This window comes from Temnothorax longispinosus, chromosome 1 (assembly GCF_030848805.1).
Source record: "Temnothorax longispinosus isolate EJ_2023e chromosome 1, Tlon_JGU_v1, whole genome shotgun sequence".
NCBI lineage: Eukaryota > Metazoa > Arthropoda > Insecta > Hymenoptera > Formicidae > Temnothorax > Temnothorax longispinosus.
In genome coordinates, this window is record NC_092358.1 from 17,983,831 (window position 1) to 18,000,302 (window position 16,472).

A 16,472-nucleotide genomic window follows, 5' to 3' on the forward strand; every position below is an offset into this window, starting at 1 on the left:
GTGAGGGTGCATCGTTACAACATATATGAGGCATCTTTAATGTATAATAAGGTCTAGGTTATATGCCATTGGGAAGATTCATATCTTTCTAATCTTTGGTATCTGACTTTTCAACGAGCCATCCATCCTTCATAAATCCGCCGTGTGCCACGTAAACGTGGCACAAATGAGTCAATTGTTCGGATTTCTGTGAGCCCCTGTCCGACCACCTCGATGGAACTCCGAATACTGCAATAGTTACTTCGGATATCTGTGAGCCCCTGTCCGACCACCTCGATGGAACTCCGAATACTGCAATCGTTACTTTGGATTTCTGTGAGCCCCTGTCCGACCACCTCGATGGAACTCCGAATACTGCAATGGTTACTTCGGATTTCTGTGAGCCCCTGTCCAACCACCTCGATGGAACTCCGAATACTGCAATGGTTACTTCGGATATCTGTGAGCCCCTGTCCGACCACCTCGATGGAACTCCGAATACTGCAATGGTTACTTCGGATATCTGTGAGCCCCTGTCCGACCACCTCGATGGAACTCCGAATACTGCAATCGTTACTTTGGATTTCTGTGAGCCCCTGTCCGACTACCTCGATGGAACTCCGAATACTGCAATGATTACTTCGGATTTCTGTGAGCCCCTGTCCAACCACCTCGATGAAACTCCGAATACTGCAATGGTTACTTCGGATATCTGTGAGCCCCTGTCCGACCACCTCGATGGAACTCCGAATACTGCAATGGTTACTTTGGATTTCTGTGAGCCCCTGTCCGACCACCTCGATGGAACTCCGAATACTGCAATGGTTACTTCGGATTTCTGTGAGCCCCTGTCCGACCACCTCGATGGAACTCCGAATACTGCAAAAACGTTGTGCATTACAGCGCGAAGTTGTCCCAATGGGTGGGATTCGTATTCCATCAAAAATGATTGCAATTTGAAGGCCCTTTTGTAATGTTGAAAATAATATTCCGTTTTCATGTTTTTTTCCTCGCTCGTTAATGTCTCTTTGCTCAATAATTGCGAGTACGCCCACGACGCGTACAGCGCGACGACGTATTTTATCGCTCGCGTTGTTTTGTCCTCGTTCGGCACCCTCGATTTCTATTTGATACGTGACGTCTCGCGCGTGTCGGAGAGGATTCGCGAGGTAGGTCTTTATTGCGCTTGTGTATAACGGATAAATAAAATTGTCCGTCGGGTTGTCCAACGGACGCAATCGTACCATACCCCGAACGACGGAGTTGTTCTCGCGTCCGTTTAGGAACATATGTTTCCCGTGACCTGGTAGTTATACACGGGATTTATTCCGTGCGCGAAGTACATGCCGAGGAATTCGGCCCGTATCGCGCGGCTCGTCGTTGCGGATGGTGTCCATACAGCCGTCGCGTATTCCGGGTTTTCCATTTGGGCGATTCGTCCTTTCGGTGTTTCCATTTTATATATTTAGTTTAATACAGGTTATTGCGATAAATATTATCACATACATACCTCAGTGGTCGAATTGGTACGACACCCATCACGGAATGAGGGAAGTTCCAGGTTCGAACCCTGGCTGAGGTAATATTTTTCGCAATAAATTTAATTATTGAAATAAGATGCTTTTATATATATATATATATATATATATATATATATATATATATATATATATAAGTATCAAAGATTACATCAACTTGATCAGTTTATATTGGTTAAAAGAGCATCTTGACAATAATCGAACCAAATCGTGGTCGTATTGTCTTGTATTATAATGGCCAATAGAGTCGATTAATATTCCCATTGTTTATTATTTGACTGGCAAAATAAAAATTTATTTATTCTGTTTGAATATAATTTTAGATTTTTATATTATTTGGGGTAATTATGCAGTTTAGGGGAAGCACCTCCGATGACCTTGACCTTGACATGTTGTCAAGGTCACCCTCCTGAGTGACCTTCAGAAGGTTTTAGCCGTCGCTCGTTTTTTATTAAAAAGTTATAAACAAAAAAAGTTTCGAAAATATAGCAGTTATTTTAAGTACTGAGAGGCATAAACGACTAATATTACGTTTTTCTTTAAAGCAGAGATTACTTTATTTCGCGAGAAAATCGCTGCTTTACAAAAACACAACATTTAAAGCAGTAAATTGTTGATAAATTGAAGTCTTTTTGTTACAGCAGAGAATACTTTATTTTGCAAAAAAGTCGCTGCTTTACCAAAACACAACATTTAAAGCAGTAAATCGTTGATCACTAACCTACATAGGTTAGTTGACGCGCTTTAAAAGTATTTAAGTGTTTAAAGCGCGTCAACTAACCTATATATGCACCTATATATGCTATATTTTCCAAACTTTTTTTGTTAATAACTTTTTAACAAATAGCGAGCGACGGCTAAAACCTTCTGAAGGTCACTCGGGGTCATGACCTTGACAACATATATCAAGGTCATTGAAATCGGTGAGATCGCCAAACTTTTTTTTATTAATAACTTTTTAATAAAATACGAGCGACGGCTAAAACCTTCTGAAGGTCACTCAGGAGGGTGACCTTGACACCATATGTCAAGGTCAAGGTCATCGGAGGTGCTTCACCTAAACTGCATAATTACCTTATTTGGAAAAAAAAAGTTAATTATCGCAAGTTGTTTACATCCAAAATTCAAGTTAAATTGGATAAATGGAGAAGAAAGGAAACGTGCTCAAAATTATTTAGAAGACCTATTAGGAATTCGTTCTACTGAGAATTTCCCAAATCTTACTGAAAAACTCGACGATTGTGATGACTTTTTTGCCTTTAGCCAACAAACAAAAGAAGTCGAGACCGCACAAGAAGAATTATATCGATTCTTAAAATCGAATAATTGCAACATTGGCATGTTAAATGATTACACTGCAATTTAGAAACTGTTTATTAAATATAATACGGCACTTCCGAGTAGTGCGTCTGATGAACGAATGTTCAGTGTCGGTGGCTCTGTAATATCGCCACAAAGAGGACATCTTCACGATGATATAATCGAATATCAAATCCTATTAAAAATTAATAAAAATTTTTATTAAAATTATATTAAATATTAAAACTTAAAACATGATATTATATATTATATGGGTTCTATAAAGCACATATGCGCGATTTTCTATAGCAAAACAGTAAAAGTTACGTATTAATCGTATTATAACATTGTATAAATGCATAATAAATTTATCTGAGCATTTAAAGAGCATATAATTTATTTCTTTTTCTTATAAGATTATCATTAAGTTTTTGTCATATTTTGTACAATTTTTATCATATTAAGTGTAGATTTAATACTTGTTAAATGAATAAATAGATATTAATTATAAAAATTAATAAAAATAAACAAGTTTTCATTCTAATAAGGATGTGCCTTGCCATCCAATAATAAATCTTTTTGAGAAATAATAATTCACTCGATACTAAAATAGTAGTACACAATCATTGCAAGAAAGTAACTGAATAGTAACTGAAAAGTAACGAGTTATTACTTTTGAGTTATTGTAACTGTAACATGTTATTTTTCATAGTCGGTAACTTGTAACTGTAACTAGTTACTTTTTTAGTGAAAAAACTGTAACTGTAACTAGTTATTTTTAAAAAGTAACTTTCCCAACTCTATTCGTCCCATGTGTCGGAGAGATCGTCCAACACACTTTCGGGTATGTCTCCTCCAATTGTGCATTTTGTAGATGAGACCGAGCCTTAACATCGCGCGCGACGTTATGCACACGCGGTCGTAGTCGAACACGCCGTGAATGTCAAACCTCTGCGACACGCTGTGACGGGTTCTCAGACAATCAAACGTCAATACCTCTTCTATTCTCAGCGCCTGATCTCTTACTACGTAATTATCGCAGTACGCGAGAAAGTCCCTCACGTGCTGCCGATATTGCTTCTTGATCAAGGAGAAGGCGCGATCGCCGTCGGCGAATCCGCGGCAGATCGCGTACGCCGCCGTAAACCCGGAATTTGTTGGGCGTGCCATTTTGGCCGCCGAGCAGTACGCCTGCATGTAGGTGACCGAAGTAATCCCTCCCTGCGGGGAGACGCTAGCGTCGAAATAGCCGTAATCGGCGGTAAAGCCGACGCGATACTTATGTGTGGATCTGTACGTGAGTTTAATTCCACCCGCGGTAATGCTAACGAGAGAATTTTTGCGCCCGGTGCCGAACAGTTTAACGAGTAACGCGGTCTCAGGTTCGGTCGATCGGAAAACGTCGGCTCGGTGGATCTGCACGATGTCGACGTGCGGATGGTCGACATCGACCATGCGCTCCACCATGCGTCTGGCGACATCTTTTGGGAGGCGCATGCCATGCTCGTACATGTATAGTCGCACGTACGACATGCCGCACGTGTTCGTCAGGTCGTGGCATTGTTCTAATCGTTCGGTCAACAATTTAGCAAACCTATCAAAATCTACGCACATGATGTTGTACGTCCGATCTACCTCGTTCGCGACGTATTTAATGCCCGCTCGCGCCGTTTCCGTCCGCGTGGGAAGTAATCGTGCCGCGCGTACGACGACGCGCTGCATAAATGCGGCCACCGTGCCTTGTCTCGCCCGGCGGGTGTTCAGCCGGGCGGCATCCGGCTAATGCTCGCCGGGAATGATGCGTTTCGGGGCGCATCGTTACATCATTCCCCCTCATTTGAGAGCGCGAATTTGGCGCTTCAAGTCGGCCGGGCTCTTGGTTTGGCCGGTAGCTTGCGGATTTTTCGGACGGTTTCCTCGTGGTTGAACCGCACGTGCCATTTGTACTCTCTCGGTGATCTTCCACTTCCTGGTGACGTGGGCGGCATTATGGGGCACCAGGATAACGTGGCCCGGCTCCACCTGCACCGGGATTTTTGGTGGTAATCGTGAGCCTACGGGCCGGAGTGCCCGTACCTCCGCGGGTGGTGCGGCAGGCGGTGCGGCCGGTGGTGCGGTAAGCGGTACGGCCGGTGGTGCGACCGGCGGCGGAGTCGGCTTGGCGGCGGTCTTCTTTCGGGCCAGGTATTCCGCTGCTGTGATATGGCAAGGTGGTATTGGCGGTGGCGGGGTCGTCAGCTATTCCAGTTTTTTTTTCTGCTGGTGGTCCGACCTCTGGACCGCATATCCGATCGTCGGCACGTGTTTGCGTGTCGGCGGGGCGGCTGCGGGTCTCGAGACCTCGGCGGCGGACCTCGTGGCAAATGGCTTCGTCCACGTGGCTCCGAGATCCGGGTAGGCCGGGTCGTAGGCGACGGCCTCGGCGAGGAGCTCGTCGATTTCGGCGAGGATATCGCTCTCGGTCGTTTTCTTATTTTCTTTAAGCACCTGTTTAATTCGCAATTTCAGTCGCAAAAAAAAAATATATATATATATATATATACAGGGTGTCTGGTAATAATCGCCGGACCTCTTGTATGCAAGTAGAGTGAGTCAAACCGAGTAGAAAAGTCTTCTATCATTTTGCGAAATTCGCAATACTTATTGAGAAATTAATTGAAAAAGATCGGCCAATCCACGCGCGTAGAAGCCGGCGCGGCCAGAAGAGACGCCCACACTCCCACCGTAACCCCCGTACAAGGCGCGCGGCGAAGCAGTGGAAGGGACGCTGCCGCTGGCTCGCGAGCGGCGCGTAAAACTCCTTGCACAATAGCTTTGTCGGCAACTTTATCGTTGTCGCTATCGCTATCGCTATCGCCTATTGTGCAAGGGGCTTAACGCTAAAGCTCCGCGTCGAATTATTATCTCTCTCTCGCGCGCGCGCACGAAATAAAAAATATTACGCTGTCAGAATAAAACGCCATTTACGGTCCGAGCTTGGATCTTACAATTAGTAGCCTAATAATAATATTTTTTGTGTATTACACATAATTTTTTCTCCAACAATTTAGTAGACTGCGCGCCGACTAAATTGTCTGCAGACTTGCAACACAACAGCTCCCGTTCTAGTAGTAAAATCCTCTCCCTCCCCGTAATTAAATTGATTTGATTTAACTATTACTACGTTTAAACGCGAGCGTTACTTCTGTAGTAACTTACGATAATGCCTTTTCGTAAACGGGATTTTGTAGTAACTTACGATAATTTACTTCGCGTAAACGTGTAGTATGTGACGCTAAGCATCTAAATAAATGTAAAGAATTTATTACGAAAAATTTTATGTAGTGCACAAGAAATATTATTAGGCTACTAATAATAAGATTCAAACTCGGGCCGTAAATGGCATTTTATTCTAATTTGATTATGCTGTCATTTCCTCGCCACCTTGCGGTATACAGCACGGCGCATTTTTTTTAAGTGGTATCCCCAGTAGGTCTAATCCACTCTCATAAAATTTAATGTAACAATTGTTCGAAGTGCCTCCCTCGTTCTTGTAAACAAAGTTCGGCCCTTCGAGTAATGTTGCGCGTCGCGCGATACGCCATTTCTGGCGTGATGGTATTAAAAGCTGCGAGAATTGCTTCTCGCATTTCAGCTTCTGTACCATCACGCCTGTGCTCGACTATGGCTTTAATGTGTCCCCACACGAAATAATCGAGCACATTAAGATCTGGCGATCGCGGCGGCCAAATGATTGGGCCACCTCGACCCACCCATCTGTCCGGATAATGCGCGTTTAAAAAATCGCGTACTTGTCGAGAGAAATGTGCAGGAGCTCCGTCATGCTGAAAAATAATTTCTCTTCTTGCATGGAGAGGAATATCTTCGAGGAGAGCAGGCAACTCATTTTGAAGAAAATTTCTGTATATCTCTCCATTTAAACGGGGCGGTAGGAAGTAAGGACCAATCTAAAAATTGCCCCCAAAAAAAAAATGATTTTTAAAGCTGCGAAAGAAAATTCCTTAAATAATTTTAAATAGGTCTGATGATTAAAATTCAATATGAAGAATAGGGCAAGGAAAGCCGTAACGGGATGCTCGTGTTAAATTATTTTTAATCAACAAATATTTTTCCAACCACAGTAAACTGCGCGCCGACAAATCGTCAGACTTGAAACACAATTTTGGTTGGTGTAGTAAAATTCCCTTCCACCTCCTTAATTAAATCGTTACGATTTAATTTTTGATGCTAAGCATCTAAAAATTGTAAAGAAATTTAGTGGGAGAGAATTTTATTACACCAACCAAAATTGTGTTTCAACAAGTTTGACGATTTGTCGGCGCACAGTTTACTATAGTTGAAAAAATATTTGTTTATTAAAAATAATTTAACACGAACATCCTGTTACGGCTTTCCCCCTTGCCCTATTCTTCATAATAAAATTTTTTAACTTACTAAGTAAATTTACTACTTACGATTCGGTCTGCTGTTATTCCCGCTCATACATTTATCGCCCAGCGATATTGAAATGCGCGTTCTCGAACGACGTGCGGATTTTCTTCTGCCCAATACACGTAATTTCGTGTATTAAACACGCCGTTCGGGGTGAACGTAGCTTCATCCGTCCACAGAATACGGTCGGGGAAAAAATTATTCCGCCGACACTGCGCGAGAAATCCTGTACGTGTTTCGCTGATTATTAATATTTATTAAAAAATCACGCAAAAACATTAAATAAAAATACCTTCACAAAAATAGATGCGATGTTCTTGATCTCTCGGAAAGAGTTACTGTACTCCCTGATGATGATACGGATGCTGTCTGTTCCGACGTAAAACACTGTGCACTTTGTGTCGCGAGAAACCAAGCAGCCGAGACACATAGCGTACGCTGTATTTGGGGTGTTCTTCGAACACCTGCAGGATTCTTTCTTCATCGTTTACACGAATCTGCATCGGTGCACCAGCGTTTCGCCGATTTAAAACCACACTTCCCGTATCTCTGGCGCGTTGCACACACCTCGAAATTACTTTGTCATCGGGATGTCGACGCTCGGGAAATCGTTCCGCGTAAACACGAGCCGCGCCAACAGCGTTTTCTCCGGCTATTCCGTACGCGATAATCATATCGGTGTATTCTCTTGCAGTATATCCCGCCATTTCTTTACAATTTTTATAAGACACACAGATCTCGAACTCTCGGCACCTACTCTTGTGGAACGACGAGATCGAAAGAAAACCGCGACGATAACAAATGCTTTATTCGTTGCTACGTTCATTTGTTTTAAACGCTGCTCATCAAGCATTTGTTACCGGGTTCAAAAATTAAATCGTAATGATTTAATTAAGGAGGTGGAAGGGAATTTTACTACACCAACCAAAATTGTGTTTCAAGTCTGACGATTTGTCGGCGCGCAGTTTACTGTGGTTGGAAAAATATTTGTTGATTAAAAATAATTTAACACGAGCATCCCGTTACGGCTTTCCTTGCCCTATTCTTCATATTGAATTTTAATCATCAGACCTATTTAAAATTATTTAAGGAATTTTCTTTCGCAGCTTTAAAAATCATTTTTTTTTTGGGGGCAATTTTTAGATTGGTCCTTACTTCCTACCGCCCCGTTTAAATGGAGAGATATACAGAAATTTTCTTCAAAATGAGTTGCCTGCTCTCCTCGAAGATATTCCTCTCCATGCAAGAAGAGAAATTATTTTTCAGCATGACGGAGCTCCTGCACATTTCTCTCGACAAGTACGCGATTTTTTAAACGCGCATTATCCGGACAGATGGGTGGGTCGAGGTGGCCCAATCATTTGGCCGCCGCGATCGCCAGATCTTAATGTGCTCGATTATTTCGTGTGGGGACACATTAAAGCCATAGTCGAGCACAGGCGTGATGGTACAGAAGCTGAAATGCGAGAAGCAATTCTCGCAGCTTTTAATACCATCACGCCAGAAATGGCGTATCGCGCGACGCGCAACATTACTCGAAGGGCCGAACTTTGTTTACAAGAACGAGGGAGGCACTTCGAACAATTGTTACATTAAATTTTATGAGAGTGGATTAGACCTACTGGGGATACCACTTAAAAAAAATGCGCCGTGCTGTATACCGCAAGGTGGCGAGGAAATGACAGCATAATCAAATTAGAATAAAATGCCATTTACGGCCCGAGTTTGAATCTTATTATTAGTAGCCTAATAATATTTCTTGTGCACTACATAAAATTTTTCGTAATAAATTCTTTACATTTATTTAGATGCTTAGCGTCACATACTACACGTTTACGCGAAGTAAATTATCGTAAGTTACTACAAAATCCCGTTTACGAAAAGGCATTATCGTAAGTTACTACAGAAGTAACGCTCGCGTTTAAACGTAGTAATAGTTAAATCAAATCAATTTAATTACGGGGAGGGAGAGGATTTTACTACTAGAACGGGAGCTGTTGTGTTGCAAGTCTGCAGACAATTTAGTCGGCGCGCAGTCTACTAAATTGTTGGAGAAAAAATTATGTGTAATACACAAAAAATATTATTATTAGGCTACTAATTGTAAGATCCAAGCTCGGACCGTAAATGGCGTTTTATTCTGACAGCGTAATATTTTTATTTCGTGCGCGCGCGCGCGAGAGAGAGATAATAATTCGACGCGGAGCTTTAGCGTTAAGCCCCTTGCACAATAGGCGATAGCGATAGCGATAGCGACAACGATAAAGTTGCCGACAAAGCTATTGTGCAAGGAGTTTTACGCGCCGCTCGCGAGCCAGCGGCAGCGTCCCTTCCACTGCTTCGCCGCGCGCCTTGTACGGGGGTTACGGTGGGAGTGTGGGCGTCTCTTCTGGCCGCGCCGGCTTCTACGCGCGTGGATTGGCCGATCTTTTTCAATTAATTTCTCAATAAGTATTGCGAATTTCGCAAAATGATAGAAGACTTTTCTACTCGGTTTGACTCACTCTACTTGCATACAAGAGGTCCGGCGATTATTACCAGACACCCTGTATATATATATATATATATATATATATATATATATATATATATATATAATATGAGCTGCAGCTGTTCAACTTCTAGATTTTGTGAGTGTCGCTGCTGCTTCAGGTATTCAATTATTTGCACCGCTTTGTATAAACGCTCCTCCAGCTGTTTTTTTTTATCTCTATACTGCTGCTCCTCATTTTGCTGCTGCTGCTGCTGCTGTCCCCCATGATCAGATTGTATTTCCTTAATTATTGTGTCGATCGATGGTGATTCGGATACGTGTTGTACGTCTGTTGTATGTGACTTATGTGAGCTCCCGGGTCTATATATATATATATATATATATATATATATATATATAAATAGACGCTTACTCGGATGGAGTGGCTGCAGGTACTCTAAAAAGGTCATGGTCGTCAAGGTTCCGTTCATCACACGTGCCTCTGGTTCACGGTTATTCTCCATTGCGACCGTCTTATGTAACAGATTGTTAAGTACTAAATGTTAGTGTTACGTCAGGATGTGACCGTACGGAGGTGTGATGTTCCCCGGAGGTGTGGTGGTTGTTCGTTCTCACCATCGTCATCGTCATCCTCCGTCATCTCACTCACCGGGGTTAGTTGGCCATTTCGTTTCGTCGTTCGGATACAAATTTTTCCTTCCCTCTTCAGACTGCTGTGGGCTTTGAGTCCTTGACAAAAGTCCTCGTAGTCCACCGTGGTGGCATCGCTGTCATCTATATCGATCTACATTGCGTTTACTTGTACAATGTCAGATTGATCCGAATTCGAAACTATCACAACGTCGTCGTCGTCGTGATTTCGTTGCCGTCTCCGTGGATTTATCACTCGTCTCTCGTCGTCGGACGATAAGAGCAATCTATCCAGGATATCTCTCCACACTCGATCGGAATCGTCTATGCCGTCGTTTTCTCTCCCACTCGCAACTTCAGGATCGGATGGATCGTTAATTTCCACCGTCTCGTCCCTGGTTCTCGATCTTTCTACGTTCGCCGGTCTACCGGGTGATCGTAGATCAATCAATAGAATCGGTGATCGTTGTCGCTCGATCGTACGATCGATTTGTTCGCGCACCGATTCGTCACCACTGTCACGTTCGTTCGTGTCGCTTTCCCGTTCGAATGGCGCATCACTTGCGTCTCTCGCACGGTTCGCTGGCGTACTGTCGGCTCGCTCCGCCTCTTCGTCGGCCGCTCGCTCATCGACATCCCCACCATCGTATTGGTCGCCGTCGTCGTCATCGATGTTCCACCACTCTTCGGGTCTTTCGTCCAACGCCTCCACCTCGTCATCGTCTTCTTCTTCCACCTCGTTGTCGTCGTTGGTGATGGCGCCTCGGTCAATGCCGTCGTATGACCTTCGAAGCTCCTCCTCCTCGTTATCTTCATCGATGTCGTCGACGTTTGCGTCGCCATGGTCGTCGTCTGACGGTGTTAGATCGTCATCGGTGTCGTCATCGTCCGAATAATCATCGTAGTCGGACTCCCCGTCATTTCCGACTTGTCTCGGCTCTTTTGGGTATCGTTGAGGAATCAGCGCAGGTTTTATTGCGCTCAAATGATCCGTTTCGCCGTTGCTCGACTCGATCGGGGTAAATCCGTGTGACGCGTGTCGGGTGTGATTGATCACCTCCTCCGCACGGTTTACAATTCTGTGCCACGCGTGTTGTTGTTGGCTGCTATACGCACGAATTATTCTACCTAACTCTCTCATTACTCGTTCTACCGGGTTTGATTGCGCATTATACGGTGACATTCGCCTACCCGTGAACCTTTTTCCCGACTCATCTCCGCGTAGGGATGCAAAACAATGTGCGATCCTACCGTTATTTATTTGCATGCAGGTACTGATTAATTTTAACGCCTGATGGTCGACGCTTATGCGCACGTGTCTCCCTAATAACAACGTATGCCATTTTGTGAAACTATCGCTCGCGCAATCAACCGTTCGTCGCGTTTCCTTCTCCGCGTTCGGTAGTAATTGACATAATCGCGTTCCCAACTCCGTTCGCGCCGCGTTTATGTATATTACATATTTCGCGTCCGGCCGAAACAAATAGAGGTCTGGTGCTTCGCGAAATGCTTGTTTGATTTCGTTGAACGCGTTTTGTCTTTCCGCCGTCCATTCGAAACTCTGGCCATTTTTCGGTAGTCGCCCCATCAGTTTTGTCATCCTCACCGTATCACACGGTATCGTATCCATTATTTCACTCGATTCGCGTAATTTGTTCGTAGAACGCCCGCGTCATTGCCGTGACTTGCGCTCCCGTGTCTATGAGCGCTTTCGTACTACATTTACCAAACCGCATTTTGATCATCGGCACGTCCGCCCGTTCGACCCGTTTTGCCTGCTCTTTCGCCATATCCTCGTCAAGCTCACGTACGATCTCGCGCGTTCGCATAATATTCAACGGTTTTCCCGTCGTGGCTTCTCCTTCGCCCGATGTCTCATCGTTCGACTTGTTTCTCTACTACTTGCTCACTCGAGCTCGCGTCGTTTCGTTTGTCACGCGTGATTGCGCAACAAGTTTGCTCATCCGCGCCCTCTGTATGATCGTCTTCGCTCGACTCGGAATTTTCGCTTCTGTCGTCCGTTTCATTTTTCTCACCGCGGTCATCGTTGTGACCCACGGCCGTTATCGCCGCCAACTTACGTCCACGTTCGTACGCGTTTGTCGTTGGTTTCGCGTACGTTTGCCTACTTGCCCCGCGTTCGCGTTTCGCGTCGTTTTCGCGCTCGCGCGTATAACGCGTCACTTTAGGCTTGGCATCGTCGTCTCCGCTATCGGGTAATTCCACTATGTCAACCGCCCCTCGTCGACGCGCCTCCGGCGAGTTCGTTTTCCGCCATCCTTACGATTTTTTATACGACGATTGCCCTTGGCTCGCCGTGTCGCGTCTGGCCGAATTGTTATAACGTCCTTCGTACCTTCGGTGCGAGCTTTGTACTCGTATAATGAGACTACGAGTCTTTCTGACTCCGCACGCGTGACTCTTACAACGACGAACAGAAACGTAATGAACGCACGCTCGCTCAAGAAGACCCGAACTTCCGTGAAGAAACCGGAAGCCAGGCAGCGCTACCACCCGGTATAGCAGCGCCGTTCCGCGACACTATTTTGGGATATAACTAGGACCCACGTTGGTCCCGCTAGAGCCTTTCAGAGACATAATTAGTGATTCAGTTATTCTAACAGATGGCAGCACACTACTGTTTCCTATCCTTATAAGCGGTATTTTGAACAATGGCCAACAATTCGGCATTTTGTCTCGCCAAATCGGCCCTGTCGTCGTTCGCATTTTGATTACGAGCTGGTTCGTTGCTCAGATTCAATATGTCTGATTACCTTCGCTCTCGTTTACTTGCAATAAAGTATTGTCGTTCGACATCTCGTTCGATTCGTCGCGTTTGTTCGCGCCTCTACGTCTAATTAGATTCGCGTTCGCGTACAACGGTGTCTCTAATGGCAATCCCTGTGATCTGGTATTCGCTCTAACGGGTGTATGCTGTAGATTTGGCATACCCGATTCAAATTTCGATTTCGCCCTTCTACCACGTTTCTGGGTTTTCGGCCCCGTTTTTCTCACGTAGTTCAGGCCTGTATTCCTAACTCTCGCATTCGGCAATCACCTCTTTAGTGGGCTCGCGGAATGTCCGTACGTTATAGCCGCGTTTGTTATGATCGTTGGCGCCCCCGTTTTTTCTATGGAGAGCGTTACGGTCACGCGTACCCTGATACGCACGTTGTTTCGACAATCGCGCTGCTCTCGATTCGTGTGTCACCTTCAGCTTCGCGTTTACGGAATTCTTCAAACTTTTTTCTTCTTCAAAGTCTTCAATTTTTATCTTACGCTGTTTCGCAATCACCGTTTTACGACTCGCGGAACGCCCGTACGTTATAGCCGCGTTGGTTACGATCGTTCGCGTTTCCGTTACGATCACGCGTACCCTGATACGCACGTGGTTACGACGTTCGTTCGGTTCTCGGTGTGACTTTTCGCGTAAATTTATTTGCAATTCACCGTTTCGAATTTTTTCGAACAATGTAATCACGTTTTTTATATTTTTAAATTGAGTCCTTTTGTCTCACCCGGTATGTGAGGCTGGTGTTTCTCGCGTCTCGCGATTTGTTCCCCACCTGGTATATCACGACTTGGATCGCCCCTTCAGCACCACCGTATATCCTTGTATAACGGGTGTCTGATTTGTAAATTTTTCGGAGATTTTATTTTCCCCTGATTTTCAAACTTATTCCTCCGCGCTTTCTACTTTTATGTGCCGATTCGCGTGAAATATCCGTACCCTTTGAACGCAAATTGTTTATGACGCAGTTTATTGTTGCGACTTTACGTTATATATGGCGCACGTTGTTATGATATTTCTCGTACACGCGTACTATCGTAATTGCGCACCAGTATTATTCGCGCTCCACCATCAAGAATTTCATTTTAAACACAGTACCCTTTTTCACGATTCGCGCACCGTTTTACGTAAAACTTTTCTACCTTTATATGGCTTTATGCGTTTCGAACCACACCAGTCATGGTGGTTAACGCCGTACGTCCTACACGAATGGTTTTGTCACGACACGTTTCACGTTTTTCGCGACTTCATGTCTTGATCGCACGTTGTTATTGCGTTCCCACACGGACCCTTTCGATTCTTTTCGCACGTCTAGGTTTGATCTGATTTCGTTTACTAAACGGATTGCTCGACGTTTTTGCAAAAAATCTCTGGATTTCTTTGCACACTATTCTTGTCGATCGTTTTCGTTCGTTCCGATACTCGATTCGATCACGTAACTCGCATCTATTAACGCAGTCCTGTCACGGTCGCCAGTTTTTGCGGTTTTTGCTTCCTTCCCGTGTGCCAGGCAAGCATCGATGCGTTTTTTAGGCGCTACGTTTCCGAGATTCCAGTTTTTACGCAATGAGCTCGTCACACGACCAAATCGTTACCGTTCCGAATGTCCATCGATCTATCTACTCCCTATTCTACTGTGACCGTACGGAGGTGTGATGTTTCCCACGCTACGATTTATTGTGAATTTTTATGTCACCGACACGGTCGCCACTCGTATTTTTACCTACTAAACCGAGAAAGGATTCTAGATTCTAAGTACGAAATTGCCCCACCTTGTTCACGATGACCTCGCTGATTCCTCTCAACCCTTTCATCCTCTGTTTCAGGTCTCCTCTGTGCCGTCGGGCTGCCACGTGGATCTTCCATGATGATGTCCTTGGGTTGTTTCGTGGATTTTCGCACCATCTGCTTTTTTAACATCGGTTGTGCGAGTACTCGGTAGTCGGTTATGGTCGGCAATTGTCTCTGCTGCAGCTGCTCGTGCTCGGATGCAGCCGTCGGCTGCAAGGACTCCGGAATTTAGGTACATTGGTTCGACGGATAGCGAAGGAAAGGCTATCCGAGGGAGGGGGTAAAGGAAGACGTAACGAGATCTCTATGGTATCTCGGGTTCACGCTGGAAGGGCGCGTGCCTCGAGTCGAATGCACTTTTCGGGAAAACTCTAGTCGTGGGTCAACGTCCAGAAGGGACGCTATTACGCCTACTGAGAGTTTTCGTGCACTTGCGGTCCTGTTTTCGGTCAAGGATAATATCCCTATTACCGGGGATCGGACCTTGTGCGATTTAGAGAGGTAGTGAGGGGTGAGGTCTTATTTATAAATGAATAAACATTGAGTTTATTTTAATCAAATAATTAGAACATTTATTGTAAAAGAAATAGAACAAATATTTTTATAAATTAGAGAATCATTATTGTATGTAATAATACGTGGAAGTGTGGTGTGTGTGTGTGTGGATTGACATTTGTTCTGGTACAAATTCGGAAGATCGAGGAGGATTTTTATAAAGATCGATATTCTGCTCGTCAACGATACATTTGGTGAGTAGATTGTAAAGAATAAGTGTTGACTATGTATGTGTGAATATATAAAAACGAGGGTTCAAACATTAATTTGGTAACATAGTTATCGGAATAAAATATTTAAATTTATTCTAGAGAAATAGTTATAAATTGATGATTACGTAAGGGGCTATGATTACGATACAATGGTTGATTAGCGATTAGTTATAAATTTATACATTCATATACTATTTCTATAGTAGGGGATGGGGAACGCGGGGAAGATTCCTCGAGTACTTCGATACTCGAGTCGGAAAAGAAGGGAGAGGGTGATCGGTCACGATAGAGGGTGGTGGAACTAGAAGGGGAAGGAATTCCGTCGAAAGGAACAGGGGAGAAGTTGCAGGGTGATCTCTCCCGGAACTCCGCAAGTTCCTCGGAAGGAACCGGAGAGTAGGAAGGTTCAAAAAGGGGGAAAGATTCTGGGGTATCGGGGAACACCCGATACGCAAGGGAACAACAGGCAGATGAGGAAGATCGGGAAGAGGGAGAATCGGGGATAGCGAGTTCGATATGCGGAGACCGTTCGCGTCTTAGAAATGAAGCTAGGAGCTGTCGCTCCACTATGCGGGCGCGCCTGTTCCGAATTAGCCGATTGCGGATAGTTATTCCCAAAGACTTGCGGCGGTGAATTTTCGACTTCACTAAAATTATTTTATGATTTTGAATTCGAAAAAAGAGGGAGTTTTAAAGACGATTTTATTAACTTATATATATAAATATATATATGTGTTTTCGTGTATGGTATC

At 44.4% G+C, this 16,472-nt stretch overlaps 1 long non-coding RNA gene and 1 pseudogene across 1 annotated transcript in view; one reads left to right on the top strand and one right to left on the bottom strand.

Annotated features, from left to right (window-relative positions):
* LOC139813263 (uncharacterized) overlaps window positions 1-16,396 on the top strand; it is a 107,288-nt gene extending 90,892 nt beyond the window's left edge. Inside the window, exon 3 of the long non-coding RNA XR_011732102.1 lies at window positions 14,989-16,396. This is a non-coding gene — a long non-coding RNA (uncharacterized lncRNA). The remainder of the gene's footprint in view (window positions 1-14,988) is intronic.
* Window positions 5,746-10,244, bottom strand: LOC139814243 (uncharacterized; annotated as a pseudogene).
* Window positions 16,397-16,472: the final 76 nt, after the last annotated feature.